The 22,072-nt window shown below is 46.3% G+C and overlaps 1 long non-coding RNA gene across 5 annotated transcripts in view; it reads right to left on the bottom strand.

The window, feature by feature from the left end:
• The window catches only part of LOC123380854, a 109,053-nt gene extending 87,656 nt beyond the window's left edge, over nt 1-21,397 (bottom strand). For 2 of the 5 annotated variants that reach the window (XR_006587178.1, XR_006587177.1), the window contains exons 1-2: nt 19,788-21,397; nt 19,549-19,679 (exon numbers count right to left, since the gene is read on the bottom strand). This is a non-coding gene — a long non-coding RNA (uncharacterized LOC123380854). The remainder of the gene's footprint in view (nt 1-19,548; nt 19,680-19,787) is intronic. The other 3 variants (XR_006587176.1, XR_006587174.1, XR_006587175.1) reach the window with 3 other exon arrangements.
• Nucleotides 21,398-22,072: the final 675 nt, after the last annotated feature.

Genomic DNA, 22,072 nt, shown 5'->3' with positions numbered 1-22,072 from the left:
GACTTTTCCTAAAGGAGACTCACTTTTCTTAGGTCCTGGTTTTCAAGCCACGACAACTTCTTCAGGTCAGGAACCAACAGAAGCCAATTTAACCTTTGAACACACTTTAATTTTTTACCCAAGGTAAGGATACATTTTAATTACCTGATTATAAACAGGGATAATTTGAGGATAATTTGGGAAAACACAGAAAGGTTCAAAGAAGATAAAAATCACCTGAAATCCCCTCCTTCCAGAGAAAACCACCAACATTTGCAGCCTTTTCCATATGCATATAACTCTGTTTGTTAAAAACACACTCCTACCAATTTTTAATGTTTTTGTTATATGTTTATGTTCTGCTTTTGTCACTTACATGATGAACATTTCCCAGGATTAAATATCCATCAAAAATGACTATAGTGAGGCGCCTGGGTGGCTCAGCCGGTTAAGTGTCGGACTTCGGCTCAGGTCATGATCTCATCGTTTGTGAGTTCGAGCCCCGTGTCAGCTCTGTGCTGACAGCTCAGAGCCTGGAGCCTGCTTCGGATTCTGTGTCCCCCTCTCTCACTGCTCCTCCCCCACTCACACTCTGTCTCTTGCGCTCTCAAAAATAAACATCAAAAAAAATTTTTTTTTAATGACTGTATCATAACCCATTATGAACATTTGCCATAATTATTAACATAGGCTTCACTGTTTCAATTTTATATAATTCAAACAATCCTGAAGTGAACATTTTTATCAGAAATTTTTTATCCTCAATTCTGAGTATTTTGGGGGAGGCGAATATCCAGAGGGGGTTTTGCCTGGGTCAGAAAGGAATGCCTCTGTAGATATTGCAAAATCTTTCAGGAAGGTTGTACCGCCTTACAATCCCATCAGCAAAGTCGCAAGGCCCTAAGAGGCTCCTTTGTAGTCTTGGGGTCCCCGGTGAATAGCCCCTGTGGCTTCAGACTAGAGGTTGTAAAAGGTTACTTACGGGAGCACTGGAGCGGGATCGACACTGCTTCCTGCTGCTTGCTTCAAGGGAAGCTCAGGTGTATTAAAGAGGCATCATGCTTCAAACAATTCCTGTGGCCTGACGCCACCCTAAATTTCTCCATCATCATTTTAGCGAAACTCCAAAGGCACCTGCATGCAGAACAACACTGCGAAAGCCACCAACACTACCCGTAATTAAGTAACTCAGCCCGTCATTACTCCCTCCCTAACACTAAGCCCAAGTGGTAACTCTCGGCTCCCTTGTTTCTCACGTGTCTCCCCACTACGCTGTAACCCCTCGAGGCGCCATCTCGTCTTAAGTATCGCCGTACGCCCCGCCCCCCTGGGGCCGTCTGCGCAGGTGCGCCGCTAATATTGTTGAATGAATGATTCCTCTCGTCCTTCAAACAGCCTTCTATACCACACCTGCCCGTAGGTGCTGGTTTTTGTTTTTGTTTTTTAATTTAGGTAAAGTTACGTTATTTACAAATATTTAGATTAATAGCATTCGTTACATCAAATGAAGAGTACAGCAGTCTGATGAGTCCCGTCACAAAAGCAGTAAGACCCACTGTAACTAACTTTGGGAATCAGGGTAGTGCACCCAAACAAAACCACAGTATTTAGTTTTCTGCCTTATATCCCTTATATATCTTGTAAATCCTCCCCCCCCCAAGTTTACAAGTGTTGTTTTGGGGCCCATAAACAGATGAAAAACTTTAATACTAGGGGCTCCTGGGTGGCTCAGTCAGTTAAGTGTCCAACTCTTGATTTCGGCTCAGGTCATGATCTCACGATTGATTAATGGGATGGAGCCACCTCCCACTGCCCCCCAATCAGGCTCCACACTAACTGTGCAGAGCCTGCTTGGGATTCTTTCTCCCTGTCTCTCTGCCCCTCCCCTGCATGTGCTCACGTGCATGCTCTCTCGTGCGCTCTCTCTCTCGCTCTCTCTCTCTCAATAAGTAAACTTAAAAAAACTTTAATACTGACTTATAATATAGCCAGTTATTATATCACCAAGCAGGATGGAGTATCTCAATTGACATAGACTATTTTGTCAACAAAATCCACTGCTGTTCCACAACTTGCCAGGTTTAGAAAGTCACTTGAAGCAGCACCACCAGCACAAGGTATTGGCTCCACCACTGTTCCACTGCTTCCACTGGGCTGGAACTCAATACCAGATTAGAAAGTCATATTGGCCTAGGAGTCACCTCTGGAATTCCAATTCTAGTGGGATATTTTAGCTGTTCAATTTGCCCAGCTGAAATGTTCACAACACCACGAGGCTAGAGTAAGCTAGACTGTCGGGAGAATTAGTTTGCTGTCATTTAAAGTTCGAAGTGCCCAAATTAAATGTACCCCAGCCCTCTCACTCACTAGTTACATGACTCTGAGTAAGTTACTTATCCTTACAGTGCCTCAGTTTCCTCATCTGTAAAATAATAATCCTAATGGTACCTTTCCCATAGATAGACTAATGAACAAATACATGTAAAGCACTTGGAATAGTACCTTGCACATAGTAAGGACCAATGAAAAATCGCTGTCATTGTCATTGCTGTGCAACGGCCATCATCCCTTCCTGAAGACATAACCTTCAACTCTGTCTCCTTCAGCCCTACCCTCACCCCTCCTGGTTCCTCCTTCTCACATCTCAGTCATTTGACGGCCTCTCGAGCACCAGCAACTATGCTAAGGGATAAGGACACAATTTGCCCTTCTTTTGGAATCTAGTACAGGAGACAGATAAGAAGTTACACCTGTATGATAAAAAGTTAGGATGGGGGTAGAAGTGGGCTGCCTTTGGGGGCATCTGACCCAAGCTTGGCATCCCAGAAAAGCTTTCCTGAACAGAAAGACCCAGAAGATAAGCAGAAATGAGACAGCTGTGGGTCACAGGAGACAAACACAAAGAAGCAAATTGTAAGAAGAGAGCAGAGCACACAGAAAAGCCTGGAGACAAGAGAGAAGGCAAATCCAGGGCATAAGAAGAGCTTCTTAGGACAGGAACAATTGGGATGCTAGGAGGGAGCACAGAATTCTAAGGGAACAGGAGTTGAACCCCGCAGGTCCAGATCATCTTAAGGAGCTTGAGTTAGTTATGGTGGGTCTTATTGCTTTTGTGGCAAGACTTATCAGAGACTGGTTAAGAGGCACAAGACCCACGTAGAATGGTGGCCGGATCCAGGATGTCAGTGGGAAGTGGGGATGGAGAGAAATGAGTGAATATGTGAGAATTTAAGGGGAGAGGGAGCCAGCCATGGTGAGGGACTGGATAGGAAGTCAGGACCCTCCTCCAGACCCTGACCTGGCCCTGGATCCTGCAGTGCCTCCGGGCCCACCTGCCTGTTTCACTCACCTGGAAACCCAGTGGCTCCCACCTCCATTTCTCACTCAAACAGCTATCCTGCCCACTGTTTCCCTGCCTGGATGGGCTTTCCAGGCACAGAGCTTGCTCATCCTTCCGACCTCTGCTTCAGTAGCACCTCTCAAAGGGGACTCCCTGTGCTCCCCCATGATTCCCTCTCAAGGCACTGACAGCATGCATCTGTAGCCTGCCTGATCCCCACACCCCACGTACACTTTGAATGTCAGATCCTGATGCCTGTTTTCCATCATCTCCCAGACACCTGGCACTGTGCCTCCCACACACTGGGGCTCAACAAAGATTTGTGTGGAGTGAAGGAAACACAATTCGCCCCCGACCATCAGTTGGGGCAATTCCCTTCATAATGCAAGCCTTGTGCTCCTCTCAAGAGACATCTCCAATTTACCCTTACATTCACATACCCCACCATTCCCTTATGGATGTGCACACACACACACACACACACACACACACACATATCACACGCATGCACATACAATTTAGGCTCAACAATGCCAACCTGACTACAATTCCCTAAGTACAAGCCTGTACACAGTTTCCCCTACAGCCCCCTTATCAGTCCAGTCAACTCCTATCTATCCTTCAAAGCCCAGCCCAGACATTACCACTTTCAGGAAGACTTTCCTCACTATTCTGTCCCAGCTAAGTTACTCCCCCTTTTCCTCCCTGCTCTCTCTGTACTGTATGGTCATTTCAGTGTGTCTGAATTCTCTACACATCTCCCCTACTAGACTCAACAGAAGGTAGGTTCTACCTTTCAACTCTGGAGCTCCAGAGCCAGGTTTCTGGAATAACGCTATACTTGTTACACAGGTTACCTCCTCTACTCCCTTCTGAAAGACCTGCCCCAACCTCCCTAGGCCCTGGCACCAGCAGCCTTTCTGCTTTGAGATATGGTGCTGACTCTTGATTTGGTCTGCCTGGTCCTTGCCCTTCAACAGCCAAGGGCTAGCAGCAAATCAATATCCCTCCGTTGCCTTCATCCCCAACATTTTCATACAAGTAAAAGTAAATACACAAAATGGACATAGCAAACAAGAAACCAGGTACAATGGCTTCCTCTGGGAAATGAGAGAGGAGGTCTGGGGAGGGTAGGAGACTTCTTTTTGGTAAATGCCTTTTGTTGAATTTTATTACAGAAACATATTAGTTTTTCAGCTACGTTGTAATAACAAAGTTATTACTTAACAAACTGTACATCAAAGGCAGAAAGTCTTGAGACGGCAAAAGCACCATAGGTCAAAGGCCTCAAGGAGCGTGTGAAGGGGACAGGGGAAGGGGCTTCTGGGCCCATCTGTTTCCCCATCATCCCCACCCTCCATTGCTGGATGAACAAGTAGAGACATCCCCATACCCTGACACCACCACCATCACCAAACAAACAAAAATAGAATTGGTACTTTCCTCCCAATCCACCTGACCCAAGAGTTACAGGTACTGTCCTACAGGGCAGGAGAGAAAGCCCACACACCCATAACGAATGTGCCCTGGGGACTGCCTATCCCAGCGGCTGTGACCCAGGGCCTCCCCTCTCCCCATGAAGAGGGCAGTGTATACCTTTATGAGCCTTACGGGGCTGCACATGTGTAAACAGCTACCCAGGTATGGTGCAGCCATAAAATGAGCACTGGGTACAAACGTGAATGGAGAAGAGATTAAGGATTTTTTGTTCTGACCATAGCTTCAGTTGGTTAGTGTCTCTGGGTCACATCTCCCCCTCCCCACCTATGCATATGGATGACCCAAAGCCATGTAGGCCCTGTTCCCAGCCACTGGAGGGGACTGGGACACCCAGTCCTGACATCAGGGCAGTAAGACTAGGGACCGCTGGTGCTCTATGCCACCTCTTCTCCCAAGAGAAAGTAGCTCCTTTGTCCACAGGGTTGAAGGAAGGAGACCGCTTCATGGGCTGGAAAACAGGGTGCCCGGTTTGTTTTATCCCCACCCCTTTATGAGCCTCGTTGAAAGGTCCTGTGTTGAACCTACCTTTGGCCATTGCGTCTCTTCATAATTATGCACAAGGCAAGGAAAAGCAACAACTGTAACTCGACACTTGGCAATTCAACTTGGCCACCTAAATAACTGCTAGCATGGGAATAAAACGCCCCGCAACAATGCAGACCCTATGGCTATTAGGGTGATTTACTCTGGACCACATGAAGTTCAGTGGCCGGGAAAGAGGGCCGAGCCTGAAATGGTCTTTCACGCTCTGTCGTAAATTCAGATCATGGCTTCAAAGGTGGTGCCAAAGTATTGGTAACCCAAAGTCAAGGGGCCTAGGTTTTGTTTTCCAGGGCAAAGGGACATCATCAATGATGGGAGAGCTCTGTGGAGGTGACCCAGAGATGGGTTCCCAGCCACCTCTCCCCTCGCTGTGTCCCTTTGGCCGGAGGAAGGGGCATAAAAGGTGTCAGTGGCCCCAATGCTCGGTAAATCACTGGGTCTGAACCCAGCTGGGCTGGGTGATGGCCTTCAGGGCCCTTTCTCCTAGAGGCCAAGCCCTGCGGGCCCCATACTCAGTGACCCCATGGATGGGTCACCAGAAGTGTGAGACCAGACAACTTGCTCAGTCACCAGAAAGGACTTCTTCCAGGGTTAGGGAGAGGTGACAGGAGAAGAGTCCTCAATTCCCCAAAAGAAATGGTCTCGACTGTCTCTCTGGATGGGAATTTTATTTCACAGAGCTCTCAGGAAAACACCACATGCTCATACTGACAACTGCATATTCTCCAACATTCATTGAGTATAGGCTTTATGCCAGGAATAGTGCTACTGAAAAAAAAAAACTTTTTTTTTTTGTTTCAGAACCAAAAAGACCAATTGGACAAAGTAGATACACTTCATGTGAAACAGTTACTAAGGTCATTCATCAACAAGAGCTCCCATCTGTTAAGGGAAGGCTTTGCCCAGTATTGACTTCTAGAGGTAAATAGGGTTAGAACCGCCATTTTACAGGAAATTGAGGTCAAGACCTCACCACAATTTCACAGCTAGCTGCACCTAGGTGGGTACATGCTCTTTTATATGACATTGCTACATTTAATTTACATTTAAAAATTCAGATTTGGGAATGGTGCATTTACACTTAGTGAGCAGGTCATTTTAAGCATTAAAAAAAACACTTGTTTTTATACACTTTTACACATTTTTCTACATTTTCTACATTTATTTTATTGGGTGCAGTAGAGAAACAAGTTGGCACAACTCCATCCTAAGATGGATATTTATTAAGTGGAGAGAGTTACCAACCAGAGTGACCCCAGGGTGACCGGGGGTTCAGGAGTCCTGGGGTCCAGTCCCACCATATCATTGGCTTGCTGTGTGATCTTAGCCATCTTCCTTTCCCTTTCTGTGCCTCAGCTCATCTTCTAAGATGAGGAAGCTTATATCTCAGACTCCCCCAAACCAGTCCTGGAGTTGGAGTTTGCACTGGTGCACTGGGAGGGGAATCTGCCACCTGACACCCCAACCTGAGAGGGTGAAGGTTTTTAGGACCCTTTATTCTTGCCTTACTGTTGGTCAAGCTAGATGTGCATTATCCTGGAATTGTAGAGAAGCCTCAAGTTTTATGTAGGACAAGCTTCCCCCACTGACACTGCCATAAAGACCCGGCCCAGGGATGACAAATAGATTTTATTTTGTTTGCATTATGTCAGTCAGGTCCCGTCAGAGGACAGAAATTGCATCAGTTATTTTAATAGAACTGAATATAAAGAATTGTTAATTAGGTAGCCAAAAGGGCAAATAAAAAAACTCTATGTATCAAGGGCAAATAAAGAATTCTATCAGCTATAGGAAACAGCTACCACCCCTACAGTCAGGGCCCAAAGGGAACTATTAAAACACAGAAGCTCAGATGAGGAGACCATGGAAGCAAACCTCCGGCCCTTGAGGAAGGGGCTGGCAGGCTGGGGCCCAAATCTCTCGAACACCTCCACACCCCACACTCAACGTGTCCCATCTGGAATTCTTTTATTTTTTAATTTTTTTAATGGTTGTTTATTTTCAAGAGAGAAAGTGACAGAGCATGAGCAGGTGGGGCAGAGAGAAGCGGAAGAATCCAAAGAAGCTTCCAGGCTCTGAGCTGTCAGCACAGATCTGACACAGGGCTTGAATTCATGAACCGTGAGATCATGACCTGAGCTGAAGTCAGACACTTAACTGACTGAGCCACCCAGGCACTCCTTGAATTCATCTTCCCTCTTCTCCTGAGATTTACCATGGTCGGCCTTCTCTATCCTAGTGATTGTTACTTCCATTTCTAGTCATTTCAGAGAGCTCCTTCACTCTTGTTCCTCACATCCAGTTGATTAAGAATTCCTATGATTCAACTCCCTAGAGCTGCCTGCCTCTGTAGCCCTTCTCCCCAGGTACCTGAGAGCAGCCATTGTATCTCATGAAGACATCCAAATTCTCTTACAAACTCCTTTCCCTTCCCTTCTGCCTTGCTCCCTTTCAGTCCAGTCTTCAATGCCTAAAACCAATCTACATGTATTAAAGTTCCCTACTCAAGGGCTTCTTATTACTCATGTTCTAGAGCTGGAACTTTGGCGGGACACATATGGCTCTTCATCAACTGGAGATAACGTCCTGATCTTCAGCTTTATCTAGTCACTCTCTGTGCTGCCTGCTGCCTGCTCCAGCCACACTGAACTATTTGTGCTTTCTAGGTCTTTCTAGTTCCTTCTAGCACTATTTTTTTCTGTTTGTACCTGGTAAGTCAGACCTATTTTTACAACTGTTTCTAGCTCCTCCTCTGTGTAGCCCTCTCAGATTCCCAACCTATTTGATCAGAGTTGATAAGTTCTTCCTTGAGGTGACTTCTGGCATCTTTTAAAATATCCCTCCCTGGAGATGTTATATTAAAATCACCAAAGTAGACTTCAAGACAAAGAATACTGCAAGGAAGACATTTCATGATAATAAAAGGGGCAATTCTTCAGAAGGTATAATAATCCTAAGCAGAGGGGCACCTGGGTGGCTCAGTTGGCTAAGCATCCAGACTCTTAATCTTCACTCAGGTCATGATCTCATGGTTCACGACACTGAGCCCCAAGTCGGGCTCTATGCTGACAACAAGGAAACTGCTAGAGATTCTCTCTCTCCCTCTCTCTCTCTGCCCCTCCGCCACTTACGCTTGAGCACGCGCACGCTCTCTCTTTCTCAAAATAAGTAAACTGAAAAAAAATCCTGAGTGGGTATGAACCTAATAATAGAGCTTCAAAAATCATGAAGTAGAGGCACCTGCATGGCTCAGTCAGTTAAGCATCCGACTTCAGCTCAGGTCAAGATCTCACAGTTGGTGGGTCTGAGCCCGGCATTAGGCTCTGTGCTGACAACTCAGAGCCTAGAGCCTGCCTCAGATTCTATGTCTCCCTCTCTCTCTGACCCTCCCCTGCTGACACTCTGTCTGTCTGTCTGTCTCTCTCTCTCTCTCTCAAAAACAAATAAACATTTTTAAAAAGTCATGAAGCAAAACCAAAAGAGATAAAGGGGGAAATAGACAAGCCCACAACTGTAGTTAGAGATTTTGACACTCCTCTCTCAGAATTTCATAGCGTAAGTAGGCAAAAAAGTCATAAAGGACACAGAAGACAGAAGCAACCACATCAAGTACTTTGACAACCAATTCAAAAATATTTGTGCAGCTTCTTATAAAACTAAACCCACATCTACCCTTTGATCCAACAATTCCACTCCTAGGCATTTACGCAAGGTAAATGAAAATCTGTGACCACAAAGACTTTGTTCACAAATGCTTACGGCTCTTTATTCAGCCCCAAACTGGAAACAGCCCAGAGGTCCATCAGCAGATGAACAGATAAACAAATTGTGATTCATCAATAACCTAGAATTTTACTCAGCAATAAAGAAGGACAAACTATGCATGCATCAACATGGATGACTTTTTTTTTTTTAAGATTTTATTTTTAAACATTCTCTACACCCAACATGAGGCTGAAACTCACAACCCTGAGATCAAGAATCACATGCTCCACCGACTGAGCTAGTCAGGTGCCCCAACATGGATGACCGTTTAAAAACATTATACTGAGAAGGGGTGCCTGGGTGGCTCAGTTGGTTGAACGGTTTGTGGGTTCGAGCCCGGCATCTGGCTCCACACTGATGGTGCAGAGCCTGCTTGGAATTCTCTCTCTCTTTATGCCCCTCCTCCACCCTCTCTCTCAAAATAAATAAATAAACTTTAGGGGCGCCTGGGTGGCGCAGTTGGTTAAGCGTCCAACTTCAGCCAGGTCACGATCTCGTGGTCCGTGAGTTCGAGCCCCACGTCAGGCTCTGGGCTGATGGCTCAGAGCCTGGAGCCTGTTTCCAATTCTTTGTCTCCCTCTCTCTCTGCCCCTCCCCCGTTCATGCTCTGTCTCTCTCTACCCCCAAAAAAATAAAACGTTAAAAAAATTTTTTTAAATAAATAAATAAATAAATAAACTTTAAACAAAACAAAAGCATTATACTGAGCAAACGAAGTCAGATCTGAAAGAGCACATACTGCATATCATTTACATGAAGTTCTAGAACAAACAAAACTAATCTACAGTGACAGAAAACATATTAGTGGTTGGCTGGAGGAGGTATGAACTCCAACAGACATGAGGAAACTTTCTAAGGTGATAGAAATATTGTATTTTTTTATTGTGATGGTGATTATGCAAATGTATACATTTGATAAAGCTAATCGAACTGTAGACTATAAAATGTATGCAATTTACAGTATGTAAATTATACCTCAAAAAAAAAAAAAGAGGCTGGGAATATAAATGGTCCGGTCACTGCAGAAAACAGTATGGTGGTTCCTCAAGAAGTTAAACGTGGAGTTATCATATGACCCAGCAATTCCACTCCTAGTTATGTTCCCAAAAGAACTGGAAACAGGTACTGAGACAGACACACATACAGGCACATTCATTGCCTCGCTACTCGCAATAGCCAAGAGGTAGAAATGGCCCAAATGTCCATCAACAGATTGCAGTGATGGTTTCATGGGTGCCTATGAATGTCAAGATTGTTGCATTTTTATACTTTATATATGGGCCATTTATGGTATGTGAATGATTCTTCAATAAATCTGTCAAAATAATACAGGCATAACAAATTTTTGAAACCTGCCCAGAATCAGCATTTTTGTTCAGAATGTCTTGCAGCTGCTGTTTTCCTGGTCACTTCCTCTCCCTGCTGCATAGAGACTGGGATGGGGCTGCAATGGCTGTGGTCAGCAGGGCATCAGGCTCTATCCCATCCCCATGTGGCTCAATACAAGCTCCAGGGCCTTTTCAGCTCCCTCCCCCACAACTCCTCCCCCAGATTCCCTGGAAAGGCAAAGCCGACTCCCAACACCTACTGATGCCCCCACCTTTCTGCCCTTCTCAGTATGTGTCTCCAATTGTCCTCCACAGCTTATCAGTTGTCCCCAGGCAGCAGCTGGAGTGTCTGCAGTAGAGAACCCCTTCCCCTGCTCCAGGCCCTTCTCTCATCTTCCTAGGCTGAGGACAGCACCTCCAGGGCCCTTCCTGTTTCCTAAACCCCAACCCAGCCCCCTCTATCAGTTATTTCCGGGATGTCCGCAGTTGTCCCTTAGAGGAGATTGAAACAGTTTGGCTCTGCATAAAGCTTCTATTTGCATTAAGGAGTTTGTCACACATGCTAATGAATGGTGAGCAGACACAGAGGTGGAAGAAGGGGGGTGGCCTCTAACGAATTCTTCCTGGCTGCTGGCTGATAAGATGCAGACAAACAGATGAGTGGGGCCTCTCCTATCTCCTGGACTTAGGCTAGTTCACCTTCCCCAGCAGCTAAGCCCCCAGGCCTGTGTGCTTCTGAGGACCCCCTGGGCCAGAACAAGGCAGGGGCGGATGTGCTGGCCCAGTGAGGGTGGTCAGCTGGAGGGTTGGCAGGGCCCGACCCCGGACGGTTCCCCCACCTTGGCCAACTTCTGGGCTCCTAAGCCAAGACCCAGGGGTAGCTGAGCAACTTACCCAAGGGCTTCAACACTTCAAGAGAACTCTCTTCTCCCTCCTTCACTCTTACTGGATTTTTTTCTTTTGACAAGAGTAGTTCTTATGTGTTGTACAGCATTTTGCAAATAAAGAAAGCGTGGAAGGGGTGCCTGGCTGGCTCGGATGGTGGAGCATTCCACTCTTGATCTCAAGGTTGTAAGTTTGAGCTCCACCTTGGGTGTACAGATTACTTTAAAAAATAACATCATTATGGGGCGCCTGGGCGGCTCAGTCAGTTAAGCTTCCCACTTTGGCTCAGGTCATGATCTCACTGTTCGTGAGTTCAAGCCTCACATCAGGCTCTGCGCTGATGGCTTGGAGCCTGGATCCTGCTTCGGATTCTGTGTCTCCCCCTCTCTCTGCTCCTATCCCACTTGTGCTCTGTCTCTCTCTAAAAATAAAAAAACAAAAATTTTTAAAAATTAAGAAAAAATCTTTAGAAAAAGAAAACAGAAAATGAAGCCACTGTGGTGTGATTCCATCACCCAGAGATAACCATTTTCATTTTACTTTCCTTTCTTCCTTCCTTTTTTATGCATATGTTTTCATAAGCAGGAGCATAATAATGATGGTAATATTTATTGAGCAAGTGCTGACTATGCACTAGGGGTCATACTAAGAACTTCACATGGATTATCCCTTTTAATTTTCACAATAACTCTGAGTGATGATGTGATTATGACCCCCATTTATGGAGTAATTAGGCTTAAAGGAGTTAAGTAGCTTGTCCAATGTCATCCAGCAATGAAATGGTGGGGCTAGGATTCCAACCTGGGAGATCTGGTTCCTGAACCCACACTCTCATCCTCCATGCTTTGACTAAATATTCTGCAAACCTTTTTCTGAGTCCTTAGACTTTGGTTTCACTTTTGATGACTAAATGGTAAACTATTGTCCAGATATACCATGATCTACCGAAGCCCCAATCAGTGGACCTTGGTTGTTTTCAGTGTTTTCTATAATACATTCTCTGATGAACAACTTTATAGTTAAGTATTTGCTCAAAAACTAAAATTAGAATTTTGGGGTCAAAGCATATGTATAAATTTAAGGCTTTTGGTACATGTTGCCAAGACTGTCCTCCAAAAGTAATGACCAAATTATACCTCCTACATCCTTATCCACACTGGACTACAAAGTGATTAGAGGCAGCTCAAATTCTGCCACATGAATAATACAATTTAGATTAATTAGGGGCTCGGGGTAGCCTAACCTTTTGCAGTGGAAATTCCATCTTCCCCAAGCAGAGGAGCTGGAGCCAGAGGTGGGGCAGGGAGGATTCTAGGGCCAAAAGCTCAAGATCAACTTCTGCTTCATCGAATTAGCTGAATAATTCCAAGCTTCTCCAAAATGCCTGTTCACCCATTGTCACAGGACAGTCACTGCCCGCGTCCAAGAGAAGAGTGTGTGCAGTGCCCCTGAGTCCCCCAGCTGCTGAGTCCAGCTGGCAGCAGCACAGAGCAGGGAGAGCACAGGGACCCAGGAGCCAGGACTCACGGGTTCTTATCCCAGCCCTGGCATTGCTTCTGAGCATGAGTAAGTCACGTTAAGCCTCATTTCCTTCACCTGCCAATGCTAGGAGTGCTAATACCTAGAGTTCCCACCCCCCCCCCGCCCCCGCCGCACCCTGCATCCCAAACTAGGGCAAATCCGTGCCACACGGTCCCCTCCATGTGCCGTCTCGAACTCCCATCCTTCAAACCGCTTCCTTTAGGAAGGGCTTAGTCCCTTTTAAAGGTTTACCTGATGTTAAGGGCTTATCAGACCCACACAGGATAATTTCCTTTTTGATTAACTCAGCTGCTTAGGGATCTTAATTACATCTGCAAGTCCTTTCTGTCATATAAGGCATCCTAATCACAAGGCAAGCCCACCAGTCACCAGTCCTCCCTCACTCAGGAGGGGGGGACTATATAGGATGCATACCTCAGGGGTAGGAATCTGGAGGCCATCCCAGAATTCTGCCTACAGCAGTGACCGTGTGGACATGAGAGGAAATGATGAAGGAATGCATGAATGAATGAAGTGCTCACCTGTGCAGGTGGCAGGGAAGAGAATGGTCTAACCGGGCACTAACTTTGGGATATACCCTAGAAATCAGAATTGGACAGACCCCAGGTTCACTTCACTCTTCAAGGAGCAGGGACTGTGATAGCTCCCCCCTTCTCCCCAGAGAGCTTACAGAGAAGGTGAATGTGTGATTTGTTCTCTGAAGTTTGGAGCAGGGGTAAGTGATCATAATCCAGACTGGAGCGGGGCGCCTGGGTGGCGCAGTCAGTTAAGCGTCTGACTTCAGCCAGGTCACGATCTCGCGGTCCGGGAGTTCGAGCCCCGCGTCAGGCTCTGGGCTGATGGCTCAGAGCCTGGAGCCTGTTTCCGATTCTGTGTCTCCCTCTCTCTCTGCCCCTCCCCCGTTCATGCTCTGTCTCTCTCTGTCCCAAAAATAAATAAACGTTGAAAAAAAAATTAAAAAAAAATAATAATAATCCAGACTGGAGTAAAGATTAAAAAAAAAAAAAGAAAAAAGAAACGGCCATACTCTCTTTGTAAGGCAACAAACTTTGATTCCAAACCCCATTTTCCACTTCCATTCCCTTCTCCCACCTTCTGAGTGTTTATACTGTCCCCCCCCCCCCCCCACCAGAGGAGCGTCCTCTCACAGAGAGCCACTCTGCCTGCTCAGAGAATCCACCTGAGAAAGCCATATACATTCACCCAGCCATTAGAGACTATCCAGGAAGCCACCACCACCCACACTGAGCAAGTCCATGAAGAAAGGCAGGGCCCTCAACGCCATTAACTCCAGGTCTCCTCTTTGTAGCTCATAGAATCACCCTAATCCATGACCACATTACTCCTGAGTATCACATGAGCCCAGAGGGTTACACAGGAGCCAGAAAGAATATTCTCAGGGGGAGAGGCTGAGGCCACTTCACCATCGTTTGCCTTTCCCTGAGACCAACCAGGGCCTGGTGGTGACCATCTCAGATCCCCCCATGTACAACTCAGGATGCTTTCCTCATCTAGGGGACAAGAGGGAGGGCCATCCTGGTCTGTAGCCGGTGACAAGACGCCTCACTCAGCCTCACTCATGCTATCAACCTCAGGCACAGGAGTCCTGCCTCTTTCCGAGACCTATAATGGGCCAGGTACCTTTTGCTGGAAGCCAGCGGTATAGCCATCCAAAAAAATCCTTACCCTCAAAGACCTTATATTTGGTGAGGAAGAGAGTCTGTTAACAAGATAAGTAAGTAAATACTATATAACTTATTAAATGGTGTTAAAGTGCTCTGAAAAAACAAAACATAACAATGCTGGTAAAGAGGAGAGGGAAGGCTCAGTCAGGGGAAGCCCAGGGAGGAAGGAAGCAATTTTAAATAGCGTAGGCGGGAAGGCCTCCCTGAGAAGGTGACATGTGAGCCAAGTTAGGGCTTAAAGGTGAAAAGGGAGTGAGTCAGCTGGATATTTGAGTAGCTGCAAGTGCAAAAGCCTGAGGCAATAGTGTGCAGAACAGCAAGGGGGCCAGATGCAGATGGAACCACAGGGGAAGAAACAGGAGATGGGACCAGGGGGCACAGAAGGCCTCCTCAGACATTGTCACACCTTTCTTCCGCTTTTGTTCAGAGTGAAATGGGGGCCCTTACAGGGTTCTAAGGAGAAGAGTGCCAAGATCCTACTTGCATTTTAAGGACGCCTTATGGCCCCTGTGTAGAAAACAAACTGTGGGGGTGTGCAGGGGTGGGGCAGCCTCCCTGGGCCAGGAACAACAGGTCAGGCCCAAGGGGCCTCAGATCACAAGACAGTGGTTCTCCAGAAACAGATCTTGAGCAAATGAATTGAAAGTCGGGGTCTAAGGCCAGCTGACAGTCTGTGAAAAGCATAAGGCAGGAAGGGGACAAGGGGACATGGTTCCCAGGACCTCAGGAAGCTGGACTGTAGCTAATGGATCAGCCAAGTAGAAAGAAGAAGTGGGTGGGATTAGCAATCTAGCTGGCCCGCAAGCCAGTAAAGCCTCCTTCAGGAGCCTTCAGGCAGATGGTATTTGCCCTCTTCCCAAGCACTGTTTTGTTTTGTCCTTGTCCACTCACCAAATACCTACGGAGCTCCTACTGTGTAGCAGGTGCCTTGAACACAAAGCAGTAAACAAGACAATCAAGAGCTCTCTGCTTAGTGGGAAAGATAGTCAACTGATCATATAAATAAGAAATAAAATAAGTATGGGTCATAGCAAGTGCTGTGAAAGATACAGTGTTAAGATAAAATAGCAGGGAAAGTCTCCTAAAGAGGTGATAGTTCAGGTGAACCTGGGCAAAGACCCAACCACCCAGTCAGGGAAGAAGAGTATTCCAGGCAGAGAAAAAACAGCATGTGCAAAGGCCCTGGGCAGGGGCAATCCACAGCATTTCTAGGAACCAGAGGGAAAACTCTATGGGTTAGAAAATGACACAGCAGCCTTGGTACTTCCTGCTTAGGCAGTACGGGGCTGTGGGGGGCCATGAGGAGAAACAGGTTGCAGCTGCCAGGGTGCTGGGGGTGGATGTGGGTCCTGAGCTCCGGCCATGCTCACTCCGACAGAGATCCCAGAAAATAACTGTCAGCACCAGTGGTTCCCGGACTGACTCTGAACGAAGAGCAAAGGGCACCAGTAACCATTGCTAAATGGTTCAAACATTTTAATAAGCTTGTACCTGAAAATGTGATCTGGAGTATAGGAGCTTGCTAACTGTTCTTTACCCCGTGAGAGTCACATTGCTGCTCAAAAACAGAGACAGGAGAGAATATAGACACTGTATTCCTTCCAGGTAGAACTCCAAAATAAAAGAATTCTATATCTATATTTTTAGTTCAATTTTGGGATAAAAATAGAAAAGGGAAAAATAAAATCCACAGGAATGCCAGGTGAACGCTGCCTTTGCCACACAGGGTTGTCAAATCACATAATCTTCCAGTTCTGTTGCAGAGAGTGTAAAACATGTAGAATTAGATAGATGACATCCCACTAAGAGAAAGATGCTACTTCTTTTTCTCAACACAATAGAGAAAAGTGATAGAACTCTTCCAGACGATACAAACAGGCAAACAGCATTACTGACAAGAAGAATCAAAGCACTTTCCCCTTGGGCCTCAGTTTCCCCACCTAGAAAACAACTCAAGTGCTTCTTCTAGCTCCGTGGCTGTGGCTCCTAAAGACCAGAAGTTGGGAGGCAGATTTGAATTTCCCACCTGTTTGGACCACATGTTTGTATCCCCCTCCCCCCCACCCAATTCATATGTTAAAACTCTGCCCTCAGTGTGACTATATTGGGAGACAGGGTCTGTGAGGACGTGATAAAGGTTAAGTGAGATCATAAGGCCCTAATCCTATAGGGTTGGCATCCTCATAAGTGGAGGAAGAGACATCAAAGTTCTATCTCTCTGCCATGTGAGGACACAATACGAAGGTGGCCACGTGCAAGCTCTCCCAGGAACTCAATCAGCTGGCACCTTGATCTTGGACTTCCCAGCCTCCAAATCTAGTGAGAAAATACAATTCTGTTGTTTAAGCCACCAGTCTGTGGTATTTTGCTATGGCAGCCAGAGTGGACTAAGGCATCACCTCTTCCTCAAAATTGGGGGGGGGGGGCTTTCTACAGTGATAGTTGCCTGGCATCACATCCTGAAAGCCCCCCAGAACACATGTAGTCTTGTCTCAAGGAGACCAGCCACCAGAGGCATGAGCAGGAAAGGTTCTTTGGGAAGCTCCAAAACCTGCCTGGCCCTCAGTCCTTAGCCACTGCACTGCCAGGACCTGGGAGCTGAAAAAACTTCTGTCCGTCCCTCTGGGAATCCATCCAGCCCTCTCCGTGCATTCCTGCTGCCTTCTCAGTGGGGAGAGAAAGCCCTACCTGGCAAACGGGCAGCCTTGGATGTGGGAAGCACAGCCCAGGCCTGAGTGGCCTAGGAGACCTGGCCGCTCCTGACTCCTGACGTGTTCCCCCAGCTTTCCTGCTGGGACGTGTGGAAAGTGCCAGACAGGCCCCCATGGAGTGCTGGGGACTGGATGGCCCCTCCTCCAACCAGGCTGCAAACACCCCCATTTACATAGAGGCTCCCCACTCCTCTCTTCCTTCATCTCCGTTGACCCTTTGCCTCCCCTGAGGCTCACAAAATGCCATTTCATTTCATTGTGTTTTCACTCAGTCAGGAAGACCACCCTGTTCATTAATAGGAGGACAGAGATAACAAAGCAGATCTTCAACCTTTGTTTGTTTTAAGAATGAAAGCAATTTCCTCAAAATCCAATTTTTAATGTCTTTTTTTTTTTTTTTTTCAATGTCTCAACTTCCCTCTATAGTTCTCTCTCTCTCTTAGGCCTACATCAAGTCTTGTGCCCTTCGGAGTTACCTCCTGGAGAGCTGTTAAAAAAAGAAAACCACAAAAGCCTTGCTCTCCCCCCTGCCCCCCTTGGCCTCTAGGCTCCCTGGCTTCTCTCCCTCCTCCCTCTCTGGCTGGTCCATCTCTGGTTCATCCCCCTCCTCCCAATTCTTAGTGCCCCACCCAGCTGACATCATTCTCTCCCTCCGGACACGTCTCCACAAGCCAAGCTCTCCAGGAAGCAGATCTGGTGCAGCCTGTGGACCCCTCCACCCGGTGTCCCGTGGGTCTCCACTCCACAAACCAACCACCCCTTCCCCAAACCAGTGCCCCATCCCAGTCCCCATCCCTCTCAGGGACCTCACTTGTGCCCAGTCCCCATGGCTCTCAAGCTGGGTCTCCCTCCTGCTCATCTTTCCCTGACCTAGAGCATGCCTGAGCCCCAGCACATCCACCTCCCCGATGTCTCTGACTTCTGCCCCCTCCTTGACACACCCAATCGTGCCCTCACTTCCTCTCATATGAACTCTTCCAATAACCTCCCAACTAATTACCAGCTGGGGAACTTAGGACAAATCACTCCACCTCCTTGAGCTTCCATTTTCCTCTCCTCAAATTTGGTGTAATGACACTCACTGTAGAGGGCTATGGCGAGAACCAACTGTGGTCACAGGTATAAACATAAGTCACTTAGCACCGCGCTCAGCATGTGCCAAACAAATGTTAATCCATTTCTCCTTCCCCCACTTCTTCAGCCCTGCTCTCCAGCATGTGGTTTACCCTCTAGAGACAAATCTGATTTCTAGAGTGATAGTTTGCCAAACACACCCAGCAATTTTCTGCTTCCAATCATCCAGCTGCAAAAGTATTGAGTGTCTTTTTTTTTTTTTCTATCTGAAACCAAGTTGATATTGTATAAAATTATCTGGTTATTTTGATTTATCTCAAATATTCACATCAGGAGGATACCTGAATTTTTAAAAATAATTACGCTTTTTTAAAGCTTGTCTCAGGAAGTTTTTATAAAACCAAGGAGAAAGAACTCATTCCCATTAGGCATCCTTCCTTCCCACTCAGCTTTTGGAAGGATTTGCAATTCAAATTGAGGATAAACTGTATTTTCACTTAGAAAAACACATTCCCTCTAGCAATGAAATTCTCTTTTGAAGAAATGCCCCCAAAAAGAGCCATATCTTTATATGTGCAACAATTTAGCAAGAAAATGCTATTGATCTTTTCTCGTTCTTATTCTTTCCCATCATCTCTGTAAAGATGGACATTTAGAACTGCACACACACACACACACACACACACACATCTCCTGTGTCTTTCCAGATTTCTTCCAACAAATCCCCACAAATGACAGACCTCAGATTTAATTTAAAATTATTTTAGCTGACATCAGCTGAGGCCCAGATCCTCAGTGTCAAGACGGAACAGAAAACTGCATAAAACCCATAACTTGAGCTGAATTATCCTGACAATTGCCCAAATTTCTAAACCCACTGAGAGAACTACTTTCAGACCGACATAGAAGAAAAAGCACATTGGTGTACTAGGTGATGGCTCTTGGAGTGTCCAGTGTAGGAATCAGGGGACCGACCTTCTGGCCCGGACCCCTGACTGTACCTCTTCCAGCTGAGGGACCATGGACGTGCTGATATCTCTGAGTTTCAGTTTTCTTACCTGGGGTTGTTGTGAAGATTACAGTAATTAACTCGTGTAACGCAGTAAGGACAAGGCCTGGCACATGCTAAGTGCACGGTGACAACAGGAGTTGTTATTATTCCAGATAAAATCAGTGCGGTTCCAAGTAGTACAAACCTGGAGGCAGCAGAATGTAATGACCAGAGACTTTTGCTTAGATATCCTGGGCTCAAACCCTGACTCCAGTACTCACTAGCTGTGTGACTCTGGGCAAGTTACACAGCCATCCTGTGCTTCAGCGACACCGTCTGTAGAAAAAAAAAAACAAAAAAAAAACAAAAAAAAAACAAAGTCATTTAAATTGTACCTGGAATCATGGAAATGTTGTGAAAATGAAGTAAGACAATATGAAACACCTAGCACAGATGGTAAACGCCCGGTGAATTTTGTCTGTCACGTTTCCTCGCGTTCTACAAAAATAAAGTTAATTAACTGCTTCCGCAACTGCGCGGAGGCTTCCAAAGTGGTAGATTTTCCACTTTGGTGGGTTAGTAGCCAATTTGCCTCACAGTACGCCTCCGGTTCAAGCGGCATCCCCTCAGGTGAGCGGATGGCAAGGCCCCTCAGCCCGAAGGAGGTCAGACAGTCCCTCGCGTGGCACGTGGGCACGTGACCTGCGCTCACCCAATCAGACGCTCACAACTGGCAAATCGGACATTGTTAAAGCAGGGGGGGGGCGGTGGCTGGAGGTGGGAAGGTTGGCGTCTCGGGTTTTTCTCTCTCCTAAGGTTCATGATTGCAAAATCAACACACGCTCTTTACAACCAGGAGAAGTAGCCCTAGATACATTCAGAAAGTGTGATTAATCTCTTTGCAAAACATCCTCCTCAATTCTCCTCGCCAGTTTGCTAAGTCCCTCTGCAGCTGGTTCTCCCTAAGGTCATAGCCATTGCTCAAGGTCAGCGGAAGTCTATTGTACTCACTCCGTTATGGCTCCGGACTTTTCCATAATATAAATGCACCACTATTTTTTTAAAAACACTCCTCTTTGGCCAGGAACCTTTTGGGTATCCATTGCAGTTTTCAATGTACATCCTCATTGACCAAGCAACTCCCGTTTCAGTAATCAATCCTACAGAAATAAAGCACTAGTTTTCACGTAAGGCTGCACATACAAGGCTACTTACGGCACATTGCTTGCAATATCAGAACCTGGAAATAACCTAAATGCCCAGCAATCTCCCCCAATCTGTGTTGTTTATGGCATTTGGTTTGAGGGGAGAAAACTCACTGTGAAAGGTGTTTAATGAAAACCACTACTCAAACCCAGGTGAGAATTGGGAATTTTAGATTCCTTCCAACAATGAAATTTGAGACACTTTTCATTCTCGGGGGTTAGGGGAGGCAGGAAGGAAAAATGAGATAGGTGTGTCAAGGTGGGAGCACCACAGCACAAGTGGGTCATTGTTAGGTCTATTTTACCGACGTGGACAGCAAATCTGAATCCTTAGACAACCCAAGTTCAGATTTTGCTTCCATCCAGAGAGTCTCAAACCACTTAATGCATGAAACTCACCTGGGACTCTTGGTAAACTGCGGGGTGATTCAGCAGGACTGAGGTGAGGTCTGAGTTGGCGCACCTTTAGCAAGCAACGGGGTGATACAGATGCTGCTGGGTCCGTGGACCACACCTTGACTGTAAGGATCTAATCGATTCACATCCGCTATCTGAACTGAATTTCCCTCATTTGTCAAATAATGTCGTTGCTTAGGATGGTCATCCATGTGAGTTTTCCCAGGACTATCTCTGTTTTTGCACTGAAAGTCCTGAGTCCCAGGCAAACCAGGACAGTTGGATTAGGTCAGAGTCAGGCACCTCAGAAGCCTGAGAAGTCCTAAAAATGAATGAAGTAGGCTGGTTGGGGACTTTGGCAAAAAGAAGAACTTAAATATCCACTCTCTCAAGCTCTACCCAAGATTTTCCAACTTGCAACCTTGGCCCAGATGATCCCTTAGAAATTCTGAGAAACTCTGTAATAGATCTTTTCTTTTTTTTTTTTTCTTTTTTAAATTTTTTTCAACGTTTATTTATTTTTTGGGGGACAGAGAGAGACAGAGCATGAACGGGGGAGGGGCAGAGACAGAGGGAGACACAGAATCGGAAACAGGCTCCAGGCTCTGAGCCATCAGCCCAGAGCCTGACGCGGGGCTCGAACTCACGGACCGCGAGATCGTGACCTGGCTGAAGTCGGGCGCTTAACCGACTGTGCCACCCAGGCACCCCAGTAATAGATCTTTTATGATGGCAGCTATAAGTGTCCATAGGTAATGATGAAAATATTAGATGAAATGAAATATTACAATGAAAATTTTAGAAATCAATGACTGTCCAGAAACAAGATGAAAATAGTTTAAAGAGAGGGCAGAAAAGGAGGCTCCCCCATCGATTCGAACACTTAGTATGGTAGCCAGCCCACAAGGATTCTCAACTCCCAGTTTTCACATCCTTATGTGGGTCTCTTCTATCCTGAATAGGGCTAACCTGTCTAGTCCATAGGATATTGTGATGACAACTATACTTCAATAATAATTTTTTTTTAAATAGGACACTCTGGAAATGATGGGGCTTGACTTCCTAGGCCAGGTCATTGAGGCTTCTGTCTTACTGCTTTTTTAGATCACTTGCTCTAGGGGAAGCCAG

Source organism: Felis catus, chromosome D2 (genome assembly GCF_018350175.1).
Source record: "Felis catus isolate Fca126 chromosome D2, F.catus_Fca126_mat1.0, whole genome shotgun sequence".
Lineage (NCBI taxonomy): Eukaryota > Metazoa > Chordata > Mammalia > Carnivora > Felidae > Felis > Felis catus.
Note: the sequence above shows the minus strand (reverse complement) of the source record. Positions and strands in the feature narration are given on the sequence as shown.